General features: G+C 36.1%; 1 non-coding gene across 1 annotated transcript; it reads right to left on the bottom strand.

Annotated features, from left to right (window-relative positions):
- Positions 1-11,753: 11,753 nt before the first annotated feature.
- On the bottom strand, positions 11,754-11,857 carry LOC112793054 (small nucleolar RNA R71). The gene has a single exon (XR_003197764.1). It is a non-coding gene; the product is annotated as a small nucleolar RNA R71 (small nucleolar RNA).
- Positions 11,858-20,158: the final 8,301 nt, after the last annotated feature.

Genomic DNA, 20,158 nt, shown 5'->3' with positions numbered 1-20,158 from the left:
AGATGCAGATATTGACCCTTCCACCTAGGCTTACTTGTTGCATTGGGGACGATTCTTACTTCTAAGTTGGGGGAGGTCGACGTCGTCGACGGAGTTTACATTTTGGGTAAAAATTTTCAAACATCAGTTTAGTTACTTTATTTTGTCTTATTTTAGTACTTGCACTTTTATTTTGGATTATTGTTTTGGTATTTTGGATACTTTTAGTTTATTGCATTTTGCACCTTTGGTTGTGTATATTTTGAGATTTTGAGCTTGATTTACATTTTTGGTTGATAGCATATATATATAGTATTTTAGTCTATTAGTTGTGATTGGAAAAACATGTATTACTAAGTTTAGTTTACTTCTTTGCTTATGAGATTTGGTTTGATTGAAAAGGGGTTAAACTAAGGATTTTTACCTTTCTCAATCACAACATTGCATTTAGGAAATAAGCTTTGTCAAAATATTGAGATTTTCCAAGAAATTTACTTATAGGGCCCAATTGATTTGAGTGAAAAAAGATTTTGTTTTCATTGAACTTGTTTGATTTATATCTTGTGGAACATGGTTTTGAGCTAAGAACACAAGCTTGTGAGTTTTGAGCCTAATGATGTGGTTACATCTTATAACCACTTATTTTCCTTCTTCTGTGCATTATTCTCTTTCTATGATTGTGATCTTGGATTTATTTGAATCTATATGTCCATTATTCCTTGTATACATGCATCTAAATGATTGAGGCCATTGTTCATTTAGCTCACTTATCTAAATAGCCTACCTTTCATCAACCATTGTTAGCCAATTTTGAGCTTATTTTAATCCCATTCGTTCTTAATATTAGCACATTACAAGCCTTAAAGCGAAAAACAATAATTGTCCTTTATTTGGATCTTTGATTAGCTTAGGCTAGTGAATGTGTGCATCATTCAAGTGTGGGAAAACTTGGAACATTGGTTGGAAAAAGGTGTGTGTTGTAATTTTGTTGAAAATATTAGGAATCGGGTACATACTCATGTGTTAATTAAATGTAAAACCATATGCATTGATGCTTGTATGTATACTTTATTGCAAAAAGAGAAAAAATATGAGAAAATAAAAAGAAAAAATATATATGTATCAAAAGAATAGAAAAAGAAAAAAATAAAAAAATAGAAAGAAAAGAAAAAGAAAAGAAAAATAATAAAAGGGGACTAAATGCCCTAAGGTAAAGTTCAATAAAATCAATGCATATGAGTTGTGATCAAAGAAAGAATGCATGAGTATGTGGAAAAAGTGAAGAATGGGTAGTTAGGTTAGCTTGAAATTGTATAGGTTGTCACATAGGCTAGGTGAGAAGTTTAAGTTGATCAAAGATTCAAATCTCAAGCTCACTTGACCATATGCATCCTACCTTGAACCTAGCCCCGTTACAACCTAAGGAAAGACCTCATGATATATGTATGCATGCATTGAATAATTGTTGATTCTTAGATGAAAAACAAATCTTAGAAAGTATTATTAGAGGAAGATTGAGTGAATCGACCCTAAACACTTGAGCGACTAGAGCGGATACACATCCGGTGAGGGTTCGATTGCTCAATTACATGTTTTCACCATGATCATCCCTTCTCTTGCAAGTTTGTTAATCTTCAATAACTCAATTCAATTATGGTTTGGCTTAGTTATTAATACCCTTGGCCCTTATGCTTATATTGGTTCTCTTGGGAGTTGATTTATTTTGACTAAGTACTTGCATCCAGTTAGGTACTTGCATTTAAATAATTGCATGTAAGTAGATTGCATATAGTTTAGTTACATTGAATAAATATTGATACCCTTCGTCTCTCCCTTGGTTAAACATGAGGACATGCTTGGTTTAAGTGTGTGGAGATTTGATGCACCACTATTTCGTGGTACATTTTGTGCTTAATTTAGGTGGATTTTATCCACTTTTCCCACATTTATTCATAAAAATAGCATGGTTTCATAATTTTCTCCTAAATTGTGCTTAAGTGTAAAAACATGCTTTTTAGGACCTTAAATTGTCAATTTTGATTCACCTTTGATTCCACTAGATGCCTTGATGTGTTTGTTAGTGATTTCATGATGAAAAGGCTAGGAATGGATCAAAGGAGTGAAGAGAAAAGCATACAAAATGGAGAAATCATGGAAACCAAGGGTTTGAGATGCACTCATCGACGCTCACGCGCAACAGACGTGCACGCGTGAAAAATGAAGTCGCATGGCGACGCGTACATGTACATGGCGCGTACGCATCGGTGCTCGCACATGACCCACTTAAAGTGAATCCGCTGGGGGTGATTTCTGGGCTTCCCAGGCCCAAATCCAACTCACTTCTGAAGCTAATAAACCCAAGGATTGAAGGAGGATAGGGTGAGTGACCAAATAGTCATAGTTTTAGTTTGGATCATGTTTTAGTTAGTTTTTAGAGAGATAAACTCTCTCTTCTCTCTATAATTAGGATTAGGATTAGATTTAATTCTTCTCTAGATTTAGGTTTAATTCATGTCTTCATCTACTTCTCCTTCTCAATTTCTAGTTGCTACATCTTGTCCTTTTATTCTTTTGTTGTGATCTCCCTTATTTTGTATACTTTGTTGTTGATACACTCTTGTTCCTTTCATTTTCTTTTAATGCAATTTGAGGTAATTTATGTTAATTGTGCCTTCTTTGATTGTTGTTGTTAATTCTTTGCAATTAGTAGTTGTTAGATTTCATTCTTTTTGTCATTTTACTGTGCTTTCCTTTTATGCCTTCCAAGTGTTTGACAAAATGCTTGGAAGGAAGCTAGAGTAGAATTTTCTCCTCATGGCTTAGGTTGAGTAATTGGTGACTCTTGAGTTGTCAAAGTCTCTTGTTGATTGATAATTAGAAGTTGCTAATTGATTTAAATTCCACTAAATCTAGTTTTTCTCTAGGAATTGACTAGGACTTGAGGAATCAATTTGATTTATCCACTTGAATTTCCTTCATAGTTAGAGGTTAACTAAGTAGAGCAAAGGACAATTCTTTTTGTCACAATTGATAATGATAATGAGGATAGGACTTCTAATTTTCATTCCTTGCCAAGAGCTTTCTTAGCTATTAGTTTTATTCTTGCAATTTACTTTTCTTGCCCTTAATGCAAACCCCGAAATATACATCTCATAACCAACAATCACAATACTTCCCTACAATTCCTTTGAGAGAAGACCCAAGGTTTGAATGCTTCGGTTATTATTTTTAGGGGTTTGTTACTTGTGACAACCAAATTTTTGTATGAAATGATTGATCGTTGGTTTAGAAACTATACTTGCAATGAGATTTCATTTGTGAAATTCTATACCATCAAAAATCTCGTTCATCAGTGTCAGTGTTCTTGGATTGCCTCTGGCATTTCCAGGACTTTATATCTTATGTACATGGCACCTTTACCATGTTGAAAACCCCTGGTTCTCATCCTATACTATGTTGTTGTTTTTTAGATGCAGGTTGAGAGGCACCTCGGTAGGCGTTTGGAGCTGCAGTGAAGTGGATTCATTTTGGAGTTTTACTTTTGGTCTTTTGCTATATGTGTATAGACTCTCCACACATATATACTTGTGTTATCTTGTTCCTTTTAGAGGTTTATGGAGAACTACAGTTTTATAAATGTATTTTGGACTTTGGGTTATATATATATATATATACATATGTAAATTTTCTCCGGCCAGCCTTAGCTTCGCAGGCTGAGTTAGGAGCTTATTATTTCGTATCCCTTGACCCTCTATTCATACTTTATGTTTAATTTATGATTGTGTACCTTAGCTTTCTTCGCACGCAAGTAATCTTGTCTCCGAAGCATTGCGCTTTTCATTTTACGATTTTGCTTTATCCATTTTTTCAAGGCTCCTCGTATACTGCATCCTTTTTCAATATTATTATGTATATATTTTATTTTAGAGGTCGTAATACCATACCACCTATGTTTTACGGCATAAGGATAAAGTTCTGTGTGGTAGGGTGTTACACCTATCAAGAACTTTGTCTATATGATTAGACTGAGCCATTAAATCATCACAATATTTCACACACAAAATATGAGAAAAATTAGGAACAGAACCCTTGTGACATACAAATGCACAATTGACCTCACTGTTTACTTTCTTTTAATTACTAAACCTTAACTCTAAAAATGTATTTTTTCCATCATTGCGAGTACTATAATGTTTACTAACCAAATAGCAAGGCAAACAATAGGTAGTATTTTTTCTAGAGAATATTCTAACCAACTTAAAAATTTCTTAAACCCAGAAGATTGAAAATGCCAATGGTAATTGTCATTACTAACATCTGGATAACTAATGTAACAACCTAGTTTTTGGGTACGCGAGATCTTTTCTGAAGGTAGGGATTTCTCCGGAAGATCAATAAGGGGAGAACCTCGGCTATATCATCAAGCATCTCAATCCTGATTGTCATTATGACATCTTTAGGCTAGAACCTTTTCTGAGGCAAGCTCAATAATACAATCATGAAGAACCTAGTTTTTGAACCGAATCGGTTAGGAGTTTTGATTCTAGTTTTCGTAAATAGTCTCTGTTTGACGAACCAGACTCTATTCATGAGAGAAGAGATATAATAGTATAATATTATCATTATATTAGTATTAGAAGATTCTTGAATGACATTATAAGGTTACCTGGTCTATTTTAGTTAAAAACAGGAGATCAGTTTAACTGGGTTCACAGTTTACTGGTGCAGCTTAGCACCAGCACTCTCTGATGACTTTAGCAATGTTAAGGCCTCATCATACATGTTTTATTCTCATAATAAATATGCTACTAGTTTTATTTATGCTAGTTGCTCAGAAAATAATTTTTAGAGATGTTTTTACAAGTGTTCCGATACATCTAGTTTTAGTAATTATACACCTGAGATATTTTAATATTAGGAGGAGAAAAAAGGGAGAAAAGTTCTTAGTTCCAAATCTTCAAAGCTTGATTTCTGCTGAACTAAAACTCAAATCAAAATTTCAATCTGACCAAAATGATCCTCTCTTCTTTCTCTACATAACCATATGACTTATTAAGGCTGGAATCAAGGTGAGTTGGCTGCGCCATCTCCCTTTTGCTTCGGTTTCAAGGAAACATGCTTAAACATGTGTTTTCTTGATGTTCTTCCTTAGGAATCATGCTTAACATGACTTGAGGCCCAAGAAATGTTGATTTTCAGTAAGTTCAACGTGAGAAATACCTTCTTAACATGCTGAGTGAGATTTGGTCAGTTGAGAGTTTATGGATCTAAAGTTTTTCTTGATGTGATTTAGGAGGAAAAAGTGCTTAAGGACCACCTGACAGTATAACCGAATTTGGAGCAGCAAAACCAGGTAGGGTTCAATGAAATTAATCTTGATTAATTATTTTTGATTTGTGTGATTATGATATGGTTTAGCTGTGCTTGAAATTGATGATTTATATGAGTGATTCTTGTTGAAAATTTGATGAAAATTTGATAAAATTTGATGAAATTCAAGCTATGAATTTGTATTCTTGAGTGCAGCTGGAAACCAAAACCCTAGAGCTTAAATTAGGATTCAATTTGTGTTAAAATCATGTGGAAATGATGGGGTTTTAGTGGCTGGGAATTTATTATGAATTATGGTAAAAATTGGTTACTAAAAAGATTGAAAAACGAGTGAAAACAGAGAAAGAATCTGAGGAATTTATGAAGAATATGAAGATCACTTTGAGTGTGGTGAAGAACAATGAAGAACAGGCTTTAGATCTTAAAAAGGGCAAGAAAGTAAAATTTTTTGTGTTTGGGTGGTTATTTTGTAATTTCTGAAAGTTAGGGTGGTTAAAGTAGAAATATTAAAAGTTACAGGTGGTAAAAAGTGAATTTATATAACTTTTAGGGTAAGAAAGGGTAAATCTGGGAAATATATTAATAAAATAATAAAAATAATAAAATAATGCGAAAAGGGTAGTTTTTTGTAAAAGCTTTAGAAAGACAACTTTAAGTTCAGAATCTCATAATTACCTTCATAAAACACTTAGGGAGTGGTAACAACATATTAGTGAGGCAAATATAAAGGAAAGATAAAAAGTTAAAGAAGAGATAAAAATCGAAGAAAAAGTCTATAAAATTTTAATGACAGAATCAAATAGAGGTTAGCGAACGAACTAGGAGCAACATAGTTAGCTCTTAAGTTGCGCCTAGGATTAGGTATAATATGAAAAGTTAAACTGTTTCAGTATAGACTTAATGAACCTATACTTGGGACAGACTAACTATTCATACCAAAATTTATATAAGTTTTAAATACATATGTTAAACAAAGAAATTAGAGGAAAGTAGAGAGACACAGAGAAAAGAGTAACCAGAGCAGAGTAAAGAGATAAAGAGAAAAGAGTAATATAGATATAGAGAAAAGAGTAATCAGAGCAAAGTAACGAGATACAGAGAAAGAGTAACCAGAACAGAGTAAAGAGACAAAGTGAAAAGAGTAATATGATAAAGAGATTAAAGAACAAAGGGCCTGTTGAAAGGTCATTTTTGCATTAAAGCAACTCCAGATATATTTGTATGTTCATCTGCTGCATTGAGGCAGTCAGATAGATGGTGGTGCGGCCACTGAGAACACTTTCCTGGGATACTTAGCTATAATGCTATTCTGAAGACAAAGGTTGTTTACAGAGGTATCGAGATACACACAGTTAAAGAGTACTCCCATAAGACGGAGGTTTCTTACAGTGAGTGCGTTGTACTTATGTAAGACAGAGGTTGCTTACAATGAGTGTGTTATGCTCTTGTAAGACAAAGGTTACTTACAGTGAGTGTGTTGGGCGTATAGCTAATAAGTGCCGCCCTGCAAGACAAAGGTTGCTTGTAGTAGATACCCTGCAAGACAAAGGTTGCTTGCAGTGGGTTGGTGCGCACAAACCTTACACCTTCGTACAGCAGTACCAGCAAGTGCACTGGGTCATCCAAGTAATACCTGAGCGAGTCAGGGTCGATCCTACAGAGATTGTGGTTTGAAGCAAGCTATGGTTATCTTGCAGGTCTTAGTCAGGCGGAATAAAAAAGGTTGTTGATTGTGAAAGGAATACCGAATTGTAAAAAAGTTAAAGAATAGGAATAGGAAAAGAGTTGAGGATTGAAGTTGCTTTATCTTTCTAAATTAACTCTAGTATTATTGTCTTCTCTGCTTGTGCATGATCTTTTCAATGGCAGGATGTAAGTGATTGGCGCCTTTATTGAGAGGTCGTCAATGCTCATCCAGATTTGAACCCTAGGGTTAGTGTGGATCCATCTCTGCTTGAGGGTGAAGCGTGTACAGTCCATTCTCCTTAATGATCCTACACAAAACGCCACAGACAAGGTCGGATCTTTCCAGATCAGAGAATGCTATATCATAGGGTTCTAGCCTCTACCACAGAGACCCTAATCTCTCCGAAATCGGCTGAACTGGTGTCCCCAGAAGTCTCCAACAAAGTCGTGGATTAGCCATCTGAGAGATGTATGATTCAAGTTGGTGGTGCATGCTTTCCACTGAAGTATTCACACGAGCCCAAGTAGACGCGGGTGTTTGTCAGGCACGTTCGTCTTAATGTGATGAACAGAGCTAATTTGTCAGACCATCCTATTCACCACGTTGAAGTGTGAATATACATCTTAGAATTGATCAAACACGGATCAGAAAAGAAACAGAAATACTTTTATTAATTCATAGGACTCAGCAGGGCTCCTCCCCTAGAAGGGTGCAGGTATCTGGCGCTGAATGCCAGTTTTGGACCTTCTAATATAAAGCAAAGTATGGACTATTATATATTTCTGGAAAGCTCTAATAGTCAGCTTTCCATATTCGCTGAGAGCGCTCCATTTGGTCTTCAGTAGCACCAGAAAAGCTCTTCCAAATGCACATTGGTCAGATTTGGACAGTATCTACAGTGCTTTCTCTGTCTCTGAATCAGACTTCTGCTCCAGCTCCTTGATGAGCGGATAATTTTTACGCTTTTTGGCATTGCTTTTAGGTAGTTTTTAGTAGGATCTAGCTACTTTTTAGTATATTTTTATTAGTTTTTAAGAAAAAATCACATTTCTAGACTTTACTATGAGTTTATGTGTTTTTCTGTGATTTCAGGTATTTTCTGGCTGAAATTGAGGGACCTGAACAAAAATTTGATTCAGAGGCTGAAAAAGGATTGCTGATGCTGTTGGATTCTGACCTCCCTGCACTCGAAGTAAATTTTTTGGAGCTACGGAAACCCAAATGGCACAGTCTCAACTGCGTTGGAAATTAGACATCCAGGGCTTTCCAGCAATATATAATAGTCTATACTTTGCTCGAGTTTTGACGACGCAAACTTGCGTTCAAACGCCAACTTCCTGCCCTATTCTAGCGTTAAACGCCAGAAACAAGATAGAAGCTGCAGTTAAACGCCCAAACTGGCATAAAAGCTGGCGTTTAACTCCAAGAAAAGTCTCTACACACGAATGCTTCAATTCTCAGCCCAACCACACACCAAGTTGGCCCGGAAGTGGATTTCTGCATCATTTACATATTTCTGTAACCCTAGTAACTAGTTTAGTATAAATAGAACATTTTACTATTGTACTCACATCTTTGGATGATCCTTAGATCGTCTTTGGATGTTTAGTCCTTAGATCTAAGTCTTGGTTATTCTGGTTCCCTCTCAGGGGCCGAAGCCAATGAACACCATTATCACATATGTATTTTCAACGGTGGAGTTTCTACACACCATAGATTAAGGTGTGGAGCTCTGCTGTTCCTCGAGTATTAATGCAATTACTACTATTTTCTATTCAATTCATGCTTATTCTTGTTCTAAGATATCCATTCATACACAAGAACATGATGAATGTGATGATTATGTGACACTCATCACCATTCTCAACTTATGAACGCGTGCCTGATAAATACTTCCATTCTACATAAAAACAAGCTTGAATGCGTTTCTCTTGGATTCCTGGTCCATGCGTTTGATTGCCCCTCCTGACAACAGAGCCTTCAATTCCTTGAGATCAGAGTCTTCGTGGTATAAGTTAGAACCAATTGGCAGCATTCTTGAGATCTGGAAAGTCTAAACCTTGTCTGTAGAATTCTGAGTAGGATCTGGGATGGGATGACTGTGATGAGCTTCAAATTCATGACTGTTGGGCATAGTGACAGACACAAAAGGATCACTGGATCCTATTCCAACACAAATGGGAACCGACAGATGATTAGCCCTACGTAACCCGTAGCTGGACCATTTTCACTAAGAGGACGGGAGGTAGCCATTGACAATGGTGATACCCAAACATACATCTTGCCATAGAAAGGAGTATGAAGGATTGGATGAAGGCAGTAGGAAAGCAGAGATTCAGAAGGAATAACGCATCTCCATACGCTTATCTGAAATTCCCACCAATGAATTACATAAGTATCTCTATCTTTATTTTATATTTATTTATCTTTTAATTGTCAAAACTCTATAACCGTTTGAGTCCGCCTGATTGAGATTTACAAGATGACCATAGCTTGCTTCAAGCCGACAATCTCCGTGGGATCGACCCTTACTCACGTTAGGTTTATTACTTGGACGACCCAGTGCACTTGCTGGTTAGTTGTGTGAAGTTGTGAAAAAGAGTTGAGATTACAATTGTGCGTACCAAGTTGTTGGCGCCATTGAGATCACAATTTCATGCACCAAGTTTTTGGCGCCGTTGCCAGGGATTGTTCGAGTTTGGACAACTGACGGTTCATCTTGTTGCTCAGATTAGGTAATTTTCTTCTTGTTTCAACCTTTATTTTATTTTCAAAAAGTTTTTCAAAAATCATTCAAAATTTTTCTTCTTTTTTTGTTCTTCCAAAATTAATTTTCGAAAAATCCAAAAAAATGTTATAAAATTATAAAATCAAAAATAATTTTGTGTTTCTTGTTTGAGTCTAGAGTCAAATTTTAAGTTTAGTGTCAATTACATATTTTTAATTTTCCTAAAAAAAAATTTCCAAAATTCATGCATTGCATTCTTCATGATCTTTAAGTTGTTCTTGACGAGTCTCCTTGTTAGTGTCTAAGCATTAAAAATTTCTAAGTTTGGTGTCTTGCATGTTTTTCTTTTCTTGAAAATTTTTCAAAAATAAGTTCTTGATGTTCATCATGATCTTCAAAGTGTTTTTGGTGTTCATCTTGACAGTCAAAGTGTTCTTGCATGCATCATTGGTTTTGATCCAAAATTTTCATGTTTTGAGTCATTTTTGTGCTTTTCTCTCTCCTCATTAAAAATTCAAAAAAATAAAAAAAATATCTTTTCCTTATTTCACTCATAAATTTCGAAATCTTTGGGTTGACTTAGTCAAAAAATTTCAAAGTAAGTTGTTTCTTGTTAGTCAAGTCAAGATTTCAATTTCAAAAATTTATCTTTTCAAAATCTTTCTCAAAATCAAATCTTTTTCACTTTTTTTCCTTTGTTTTTCAAAAATTTTCAAAAATCTTTTTCAAAACCTTTCAAAAATCTTTTTCCTATTTTTACATCATATTTTTCGAAATTAATACCAACAATTAATGTTTTGATTCAAAAATTTCAAGTTTGTTACTTTCTTACAAAAATTTCAAGTTTGTTACTTTCTTGTTAAGAAAGATTCAAACTTTAACTTTTAGAATCATATCTTTTGATTTCTTGTGAGTCAAGTCATTAATTCTGATTTTAAAAATTAAATCTTTTTCAAAATAAATTTCAATCATATCTTTTCAAACATTTCTTTTTCAAATCATATCTTTTTCAAACTTTAATTTCAAAATATTTTCTAACTTCTTATCTTTTCAAAATTGATTTTCAAATCTTTTTCAATTAACTAATTGACTTTTTGTTTGTTTTACTATTTCTTATCTTTCTCAAAACCACCTAACTAGTTTTCTCTCTCTAATTTTTGAAAACTCCTCACCTTTTTTCAAAAAATTTTTAATTAACTAATTGTTTCAAATTTTAATTTTAATTTTTTTCTTCTCTTAGTTTTCGAATTCTAACTAATTTTTAAAACAAAAACAAAAATATTTTTCTTCTCATTTAGTTAATATTCGAATTCCCTCTCTCTCTCATCTCTTTCTATTTATTTTATTTATCTACTAACACTTCATTTCTTCTTATAATTCGAACCGTCTCTCCCTCTCTGTGTTCGAATTCTTCATCTTTTCTCTCTACATCATTCTTCTATTCCTTTCTTTTTCTTCTCACATAAAGGAATCTCTATACTGTGACATAGAGGATTCCTCTTCCTTTTCTGTTCTCTTCTTTTTCATATGAGCAGGAGCAAGGACAAGAACATTCTTGTTGAAGCAGATCCTGAACCTGAAAGGACTCTGAAGAAGAAGCTAAGAGAAGCTCAAGCACAACAATCCAGAGAAAACCTTACAGAGAATCTCAAAAAAGAAGTAATGGCCAAACCCAACAATAATGCAAGGAAGATGCTTGGTGACTTCATTGCACCAAATTCCAACTTCCATGGAAGAAGCATCTCAATCCCTGCCATTGGAGCAAACAATTTGGAGCTAAATAATTGCAAGTTTCATGGACTTCCATCAGAAGATCCTTTTCAGTTCTTAACTGAATTCTTGCAGATCTGTGATACTGTTAAGACCAATAGAGTTGATCCCGAGGACTATAAGCTTAAGCTTTTCCTTTTTGCTGTAAGAGACAGAGCTAGAATATGGTTGGACTCTTAACCTAGAGATAGCCTGAACTCTTGGAATAAGCTAGTCACGGCATTCCTAGCCAAATTCTTCCCTCCTCAAAAGATGAGCAAGCTTAGAGTGGATGTTCAAACCTTCAAACAGAAAGAAGGTGAATCCCTCTATGAAGCTTGGGAAAGATACAAGCAACTGACCAAAAAGTGTCCTTCTGACATGCTCTCAGAATGGACCATCCTGGATATATTCTATGATGGTCTGTCTAAATTGTCTAAGATATCATTGGACCATTCTGTAGGTGGATCTATTCACCTAAAGAAAACACCTGCAGAAGCTCAGGAACTCATTGAAATTGTTGTAAATAACCAGTTCATATACACCTCTGAAAGGAATCCTGTGAGTAATGGGACGCCTCAGAGGAAGGAAGTTCTTGAAATTGATGCTCTGAATGCCATATTGGCTCAGAACAAAATGTTAACTCAGCAAGTCAATATGATTTCTCAAAGTCTGAATGGTTTGCAAAATGCATCTAACAGTACTAAAGAATCATCTTCTGCTTATGATCTTGAGAACCCTGCAATGGCAGAGGTGAATTACATGGGTGAAGCCTATGGAAACACCTATAATCCCTCATGGAGAAATCATCCAAATCTCTCACAGAAGGATCAACAAAAGCCTCAATAAGGCTTTAATAATGGTGGAAGAAACAGGTTTAGCAATAGCAAGCCTTTTCCATCATCCTCTCATCAACAGACAGAGAATTCTGAGAAGAGCTCCTCTAGCTTAGCAAACATATTCTCTGATCTATCTAAGGCCACTCTCAGTTTCATAAATGAAACAAGGTCCTCTATTAGAAATTTGGAGGTACAAGTGGGCCAGCTGAGTAAAAGAATCACTGAAACTCCTCCTAGTACTCTCCTAAGCAATATAGAAGAGAATTCAAAAAGAGAGTGCAAGGCCATAACCTTACTTGGTGTGGCCAAACCTAGAGAAGAGGAGGAGGACATGAATCCCAGTGAGGAAGACCTCATGGGACGTCCTCTAGACAAAAAAGAGTTTCCATTTGAGGAACCTAAGGAATTTGAGGTCATTTAGAGACCATAGAGATTCCATTGGACCTACTTCTGCCATTTATGAGCTCTTATGAGTATTCCTCCTCTGAAGAGGATGAGGATATTACTGAAGAGCAAGTTGCTAAGTACCTTGGAGCAATCATGAAGCTGAATGCCAAGTTATTTGGTAATAAGACTTGGGAGGATGAACCCCCCTTGCTCACCAATGAACTGAATAACTTTATTAGGCGGACATTACCTCAAAAGAAAGAGAATCCCAGATGGTTCTTAATACCTTGTACCATAGGCACCATGACCTTTGAGAAGGCTCTGTGTGACCTGGGGTCAGGCATAAATCTCATGCCACTCTCTGTCATGGAGAAACTGGGAATCTTTGAGGTTCAAGCTGCAAGAATCTCACTAGAGATGGCAGACAAATCCTTGAAAAAGGCTTATGGACTAGTAGAGGACGTGCTAGTGAAGGTTGAAGGCATTTACATCCCTGCTGATTTCATAATCCTAGACACTGGGAAGGATGAGGATGAATCCATCATCCTTGGCAGACCTTTCCTAGCCACAGCAAAAGCTGTGATTGATGTTGATAGAGGAGAGTTGCTCCTTTAATTGAATGAGGACTACCTTGTATTCAAGACTCAAGGTTCTCCTTCTGTACACATGGAGAGGAAGCATGAAAAGCTTTTGTCAATACAGAGTCAAACAAAGCCCCCGCATTCAAACTCTAAGTTTGGTGTTGGGAGGCCACAACCAAGCTCTAAGTTTGGTGTTGAGAGGACACAACCAAACTCTAAGTTTGATGTTGAGAGGCCACAACCATGCTCTGATTATCTATGAGGCTCCATGAGAGCCCACTGTCAAGCTATTAACATTAAAGAAGCGCTTATTGGAAGGCAACCTAATTTTTATTTATCTATGTTATTTCATGTTTTCTTTAGGTTGATGATCATGTGGAGTCACAAAAATAACTGCAAAAATCAAAGCAAATTCAAAAATAGCATTACAAACAGCACCCTTTGGAGAATAAGCTTACTGGCGTTTAAACGCCAGTAAGAGTAGTAGAATGGGTATTAAACGCCCAGTCTGGCACCATTCTGGGTGTTTAACGCCAAAAATGGGCACCAGATAGGAGTTTAACGCCAGAACAGAGCACCAAGTTGGCGTTAAACGCCAGAAACAAGCAACAGCTTGGCGTTAAACGCCAGGAAAGGTATAAAAGCTGTCATTTAACGCCAAAAACAAGTAGTAGTCTGGTGTTAAATGCCAGAATTACACTCTAAGGGTGTTTTTGCACGCCTAAATAGAGCAGGGATGAAAAGTCCTTGACCCGTCAGGATCTGTGGATCCTACAGGATCCCCACTTACCCCACCTCTCTCTCTCTCTCCCTCACACATCCCAATAACAGTCTACCCAAAACACCACTCACCTATCAAATCCTATCCTCTTCCCTATATTCTTTTCACCAATCATCTCTATCCCTCCCAAACCCACTCAATTCCATTTGGCCACTCTCCCTCTCTTTCCCTATAAAAACCCCTCTTCACTCCTTCATTTTCACACTTCACAATCACCTTATACCCCCTTGGCCGAACCTATCTCTCATCTCCCTCTCCTCCAATTCTTCTTCTTCTACTTCTTTCTTTCTTCTTTTTCTCAAGAACGAGCAAACCTTTTAAGTTTGGTGTGGTAAAAACATTGCTTTTTGTTTTTTCATAACCATTTATGGCACCTAAGGCCAGAGAAACCTCTAAAAAGAGGAAAGGGAAGGCAAAAGCTTCCACCTCCGAGTCATGAGAGATGGAGAGATTCATCTCAAAAGCCCATCACTAGAAAAAGGATAGAGAAAACAAGAGAGCCCACTCATGGACCTCAACAAGAGCATGAGGAATTCCCTCATCAAGAAATCCCTGGGATACCTCAAGGGATGCACTTTTCTCCACACAACTATTGGGAGCAACTCAACACCTCTTTGGAAGGCTTGAGCTACAACATGGACTAACTAAGGGAGGAGCACCAAGAGCACTCCATCATTCTCCATGAGATTAGAGAAGATCAAAAATCTTTGAGGGAGGAGCAACAAAGGCAAGGAAGAGATATAGAGGAGCTCAGACGTTCCATTGGATCTTCAAGAGGAAGAACTAGACGCCATCACTAAGGTGGACCCATTCTTTAATTTCCTTATTCTTATTTTTCTGTTTTTCGAATTTGATGCTTTATGTTTGTCTATATTTGTGTCTTCACTACATGATCATTAGTGTCTAGTGTCTATATCTTAAAGCTATGAATAATTCCATGAATCCTTCACCTCTCTTAAATGAAAAATATGCCTAATTACAAAAGAACAAGAAGTACTTAGATTTCAAATTTTATCTTGAAATTAGTTTAATTATTTTGATGTGGTGGCAATACTTTTTGTTTTCTGAATGAATGCTTAAACAGTGCATATTTTTTATAGTGAAGTTTATGATTGATAAAATTGTTGGCTCTTGAAAGAATGATGAACAAAGAGAAATGTTATTGATAATTTGAAAAATCATGAAATTGATTCTTGAAGCAAGAAAAAGCAGTGATAAAGAAAAAAAAAGTAGCGAAAAAAAGAAAAAAATTGGCAAAAATTAAAAGAAAAAGAAAAAAAAGAAAAAGCAAGCAGAAAAAGTCAATAGCCCTTTAAACCAAAAGGCAAGGGTAAAGAGGATCTAAGGCTTTAAGCATCAGTGGATAAGAAGGCCCAAGGAAATAAAACCCAGGCCTAAGTGGCTAAATCAAGCTGTCCCTAACCATGTGCTTGTGTCATGAAGGTCCAAGTGAAAAGCTTGAGACTGAGTGGTTAAAGTCGTGATCCAAAGCAAAAAGAGTGTGCTTAAGAACTCTGGACACCTCTAACTGGGGACTTTAGCAAAGCTGAGTCACAATCTGAAAAGGTTCACCCAGTTATGTGTCTGTGGCATTTATGTATCTGGTGGTAATACTGAAAAACAAAGTGCTTAGGGCCACGGCCAAGACTCATAAAGTAGCTGTGTTCAAGAATCAACATACTGAACTAGGAGAATCAATAACACTATCTAAAATTCTGAGTTCCTATATATGCCAATCATTTTGAATTTTAAAGGATAAAGTGAGATGCCAAAACTGTTCAGAAGCAAAAAGCTACTAACCCCGCTCATCTAATTGGGACTAAGTTTCATTGATACTGTGATATTCATTGTATATTCTCTTCTTTTTATTCTATTTTGTTTTCAGTTGCTTGGGGACAAGCAACAATTTAAGTTTGGTGTTGTGATGAGCGGATAATTTATACGCTTTTTGGCATTATTTTTCAGTAGTTTTTAGTAGGATCTAGCTACTTTTTAGTATATTTTTTTAGTTTTTAAACAAAATTCACATTTCTAGACTTTACTATTAGTTTGTGTGTTTTTCTATGATTTCAGGTATTTTCTGGCTGAAATTGAGGGACCTGAGCAAAAATCTTATTCACAGGCTGAAAAAGGATTGCTGATGTTGTTGGATTCTGACCTCTCTGCACTCGAAGGGGATTTTTTGGAGCTACAGAAACTCAAATGGCGCGCTCTTAACTGTGTTGGAAATTAGACATCCAGGGCTTTCCCACAATATGTAATAGTCCATACTTTGCTCGAGTTTTGACGATGCAAACTGGCATTCAAATGCCAACTTCCATCCCTATTCTGGCGTTAAACACTAGAAACAGGATAGAACCTGCAGTTAAACACTCAAACTGGCATAAAAGCTGGCGTTTAACACCAAGAAAAGTCTCTACACACAAAATCTTGAATGCTCAGCCCAAGCACACACCAAGTAGGACCGGAAGTGGATTTTTGCATCATTTACGTATTTCTGTAACCCTAGTAACTAGTTTAGTATAAATAGAACTTTTTACTATTGTACTCACATCTTTGGATGATCCTTAGATCGTCTTTGGACATTTAGTCCTCAGACCTAAGTCTTAGTTATTCTGGTTCCCTCTCGGGGGCCGAAGCCAATGAACACCATTATCACTTATGTATTTTCAACAGTGGAGTTTCTACACACCATAGATTAAGGTGTGGAGCTCTGCTGTTCCTCGAGTATTAATGTAATTACTACTATTTTCAATCCAATTCATGCTTATTCTTGTTCTAAGATATCCATTTGTATACAAGAACATGATGAATGTGATGATTATGTGACATTCATCACCATTCTCAACTTATAAACACGTGCCTGACAAACACTTCTGTTCTACATGAAAACAAGCTTGAATGCGTATCTCTTGGATTCCTGGTCCATGCGTTTGATTGCCTATCCTGACAACAGAGCCTTCAATTCCTTGAGATCAGAGTCTTCGTGGTATAATCTAGAATCAATTGGCAGCATTCTTGAGATCCAGAAAGTCTAAACCTTTTCTGTGGTATTCCGAGTAGGATCTGGGATGGGATGACTATGACGAGCTTCAAACTGATGACTGTTGGGCGTAGTGACAGACGCAAAAGGATCACTGGATCCTATTCCAACACAAGTGAGAACCGACAGATGATTAGTCCTACGTAACCCGTAGCTGGACCATTTTCACTGAGAGGACGGGAGGTAGCCATTGACAATGGTGATACTCGAACATACAGCTTGCCATAGAAAGGAGTATTGACGTGGCGGAAATTGGCGGGTTAAGAAATTATTAATAGAAATGCATTGCAAGTACACTCCTTAACCAACCGAAAATCCGCTTATCAATTTAGAAGTGTTGTCACAAAATTTAAATTAAAATACTGGGAGTTTGAGTCCCAGGTCGTCTCCCAACGAGTTGTAGAGAGATGTGCTATTTTATTAATCAGGTGTTTTAAAAAATGGTTGAGTTGATAAACAGGAAATTAAAATAGAGAATTTAATTAATTCTAAATAAAAGTCTTGACTGGGAGGAGATTAGTTGGTAGCCCTATTCTTGTTGAAGTACTCCCAAGATTAATTGATAATTGAAGGTTGTTCTGTTTAGTTACCCCTTACTAGGTAAGGGAGAGTCAAACACATTGGAATGTTGTTTCTGTTCACAAGTCCCAATCCGCTCATTGAAAATGATTAGTGTCTGTGAATAGAGGGCATTCCAACAATGAACCCAATTATAATTATCCTTTCAAGCATCCCAACTCAAGGGTTCCTTTCAATCAACTCCCCATCAAGTTAGGGAACTACTCGCTCATTGTGAATGTAGAACTCATAACATATAAAAAGGAATTAAAGGAAGACATGATAAATAAAAGATGAAAAGGGATTAAATAAAAATATTATTCTATATTAATAACTTGTAAAAACAATCCAATGTCAACTCTAGAGAGAATAATGATATGGAAGAATAAGTAAAAAGCAAATAGCAAAGTATAATGACTAGTACTAGAGGTGGCTGATGCAGCGAAAATTGTTGAATTAAAAATTATTAAAATGTGTACGTTGCAAGTATTGTTCTTAACTCACCAGAATTCCACTTATCAATTTAGAAAGGTGTCACAGAAATTTAAATTTTAAATACTGGGAGTATGAATCCCAGGTCGTCTCCCAACGAGTTGCAGAAAAGTGTGCTATTTTATTAATCAGATGTTTTCAGAAAGGTTTGAGTTGAGTGAACAGGAAATAAAATTGAAGATGTGAATAATGTAAATAAAAGCCTTGACTGGGAGTTGATTAGTTGGAAGTCCCGCTATTGTTGGATTACACTCTAGATTAATTGATAATTAGGTGTTAGCCTGTTTAGTTATCTCTTACTAGGTAAGGAAAAGTCAAACAAGTTGGGAAGCTATGCCCGTTCACAAGTTGCAACCCACTTAATTAAAAGGGATTGGTATTAGTGACTGGAGGGCAAGCCAACAATAACCCAATTACAATCTTTCTTTTAAGCCATCCAATTCAATTGGTTCCTTTCAATCAACTCCCCATCAAGTTAGGGAACTATTCGCTCATTGTGAATGTAAAATTCATAACATATAAAAGGAATTAAAGAAAGACATAGTAAATAAAATCAAAACAATCAAATAAAAATAAAAGTAATCCTTGTATTAAATAAATCCTAATAATATTCCAATGGTAAAATTAACAAAGCCAAGGACATGGAAGAGTAAAGCCAAGTAAAGAAAACGAACTAGAATGACGAAGTCTTGATGAGGTAATAACTCTTCTCAATATCCCAATGCAAAAAGTGATAGAAAAATAAAATCCTAAAACTATCAATGTGTAGAGAGAAAAACCTAGAAGAGGAGTAAAAACTAGATCTTAAACTAAAACTGTGTAGAATGAATGTTGTCTCTGGTTCCTGCATGTTCTCTGGCTCTAGTCTGCTGTTCTGGACCGAGAACTGGGTCAAAATAGGGCCCAAAATTGCCCCCAGCAGAATCTACAGATTCTGCAGATCGCGCACGTCACGCGATCGCGTCATCCATGCGGACGCGTCATTCGCGTTTTTTCCTGCCACGCGTTCGCGTCATCCACGCCTCCGCGTCACTTGTGCTTTTCCATTCCACGCGTCACGTGAGCATGCGGCCGCGTCACTGCAATTTCTCCTCTTTCGCGCGAACGCGTGGCTATGCGGCCGCGTCACTTCTCGCTAATTATCTCCTCAATTTCTTGTGTTCCTTCCATTTTTGCTAGCTTCCTTTCCAATCTCCAACTCATCCATGCCTATAAAGCCTGAAACACTTAACACAAAGATCACAGCATCGAATGGGATAAAGGAAATAAAATGCATAATTAAAAGTCTCTAGGAAGCAGTTTTCAACATGTAATAATTTCAGGAAGGAAATGTAAATGCATGCTAAATTAATGAATAAGTGGTAAGGATCATGATAAAACCACACAATTAAACACAATATAAACCATAAAATAGTAGTTTGTCAACCTCCCCACACTTAAACATTAGCATGTCCTCATGCTTAATTGAAGGAGATAAGATAAATAAGTATGAACATGTAGAAACTCATGCAATGTAATGCAACCTATATATATGAATGCAACTATATGATTCTTGCCCACTTGATCAAAATTAAATAAGCTCTTCAAAACAATTACAAATCAAATTTCACTAATTCTATCACTATACAGTAAGACAGATAAAAGTGCAAGAAGATAGCTCATGAAAGCAGGGAACATGGAAATTCAAGCATAGAACCCTCACTGATGATGTATGTACGCTCTAATCTCTCTAGTGTATAGGGTAATCACTCTATCCTTCTCTAATCATGCTCTCTAACTTTTTTTTTCTCCTAACCAATCAACAACAGTTAATATGCCAATGCAAACATCATAAGGTCTTTTCAAGGTTGTAATGGGGCCAAGGTAAGGTAGGGATACATATATGGTTAAGTGAGCTTATAAATTGAATCTTTAATTAACCCAACTTTAACCCAACCTATATATTTTATATAACTTAGAATTCATACCTAGCTACCCAGAATTCCCTTTTACATTCATACTCA

The sequence above is a fragment of the Arachis hypogaea genome, chromosome 3 (assembly GCF_003086295.3).
Source record: "Arachis hypogaea cultivar Tifrunner chromosome 3, arahy.Tifrunner.gnm2.J5K5, whole genome shotgun sequence".
Lineage (NCBI taxonomy): Eukaryota > Viridiplantae > Streptophyta > Magnoliopsida > Fabales > Fabaceae > Arachis > Arachis hypogaea.
The sequence above is the reverse complement of the archived record's forward strand: the minus strand, read 5'-3'. Positions and strand labels throughout refer to the sequence as shown.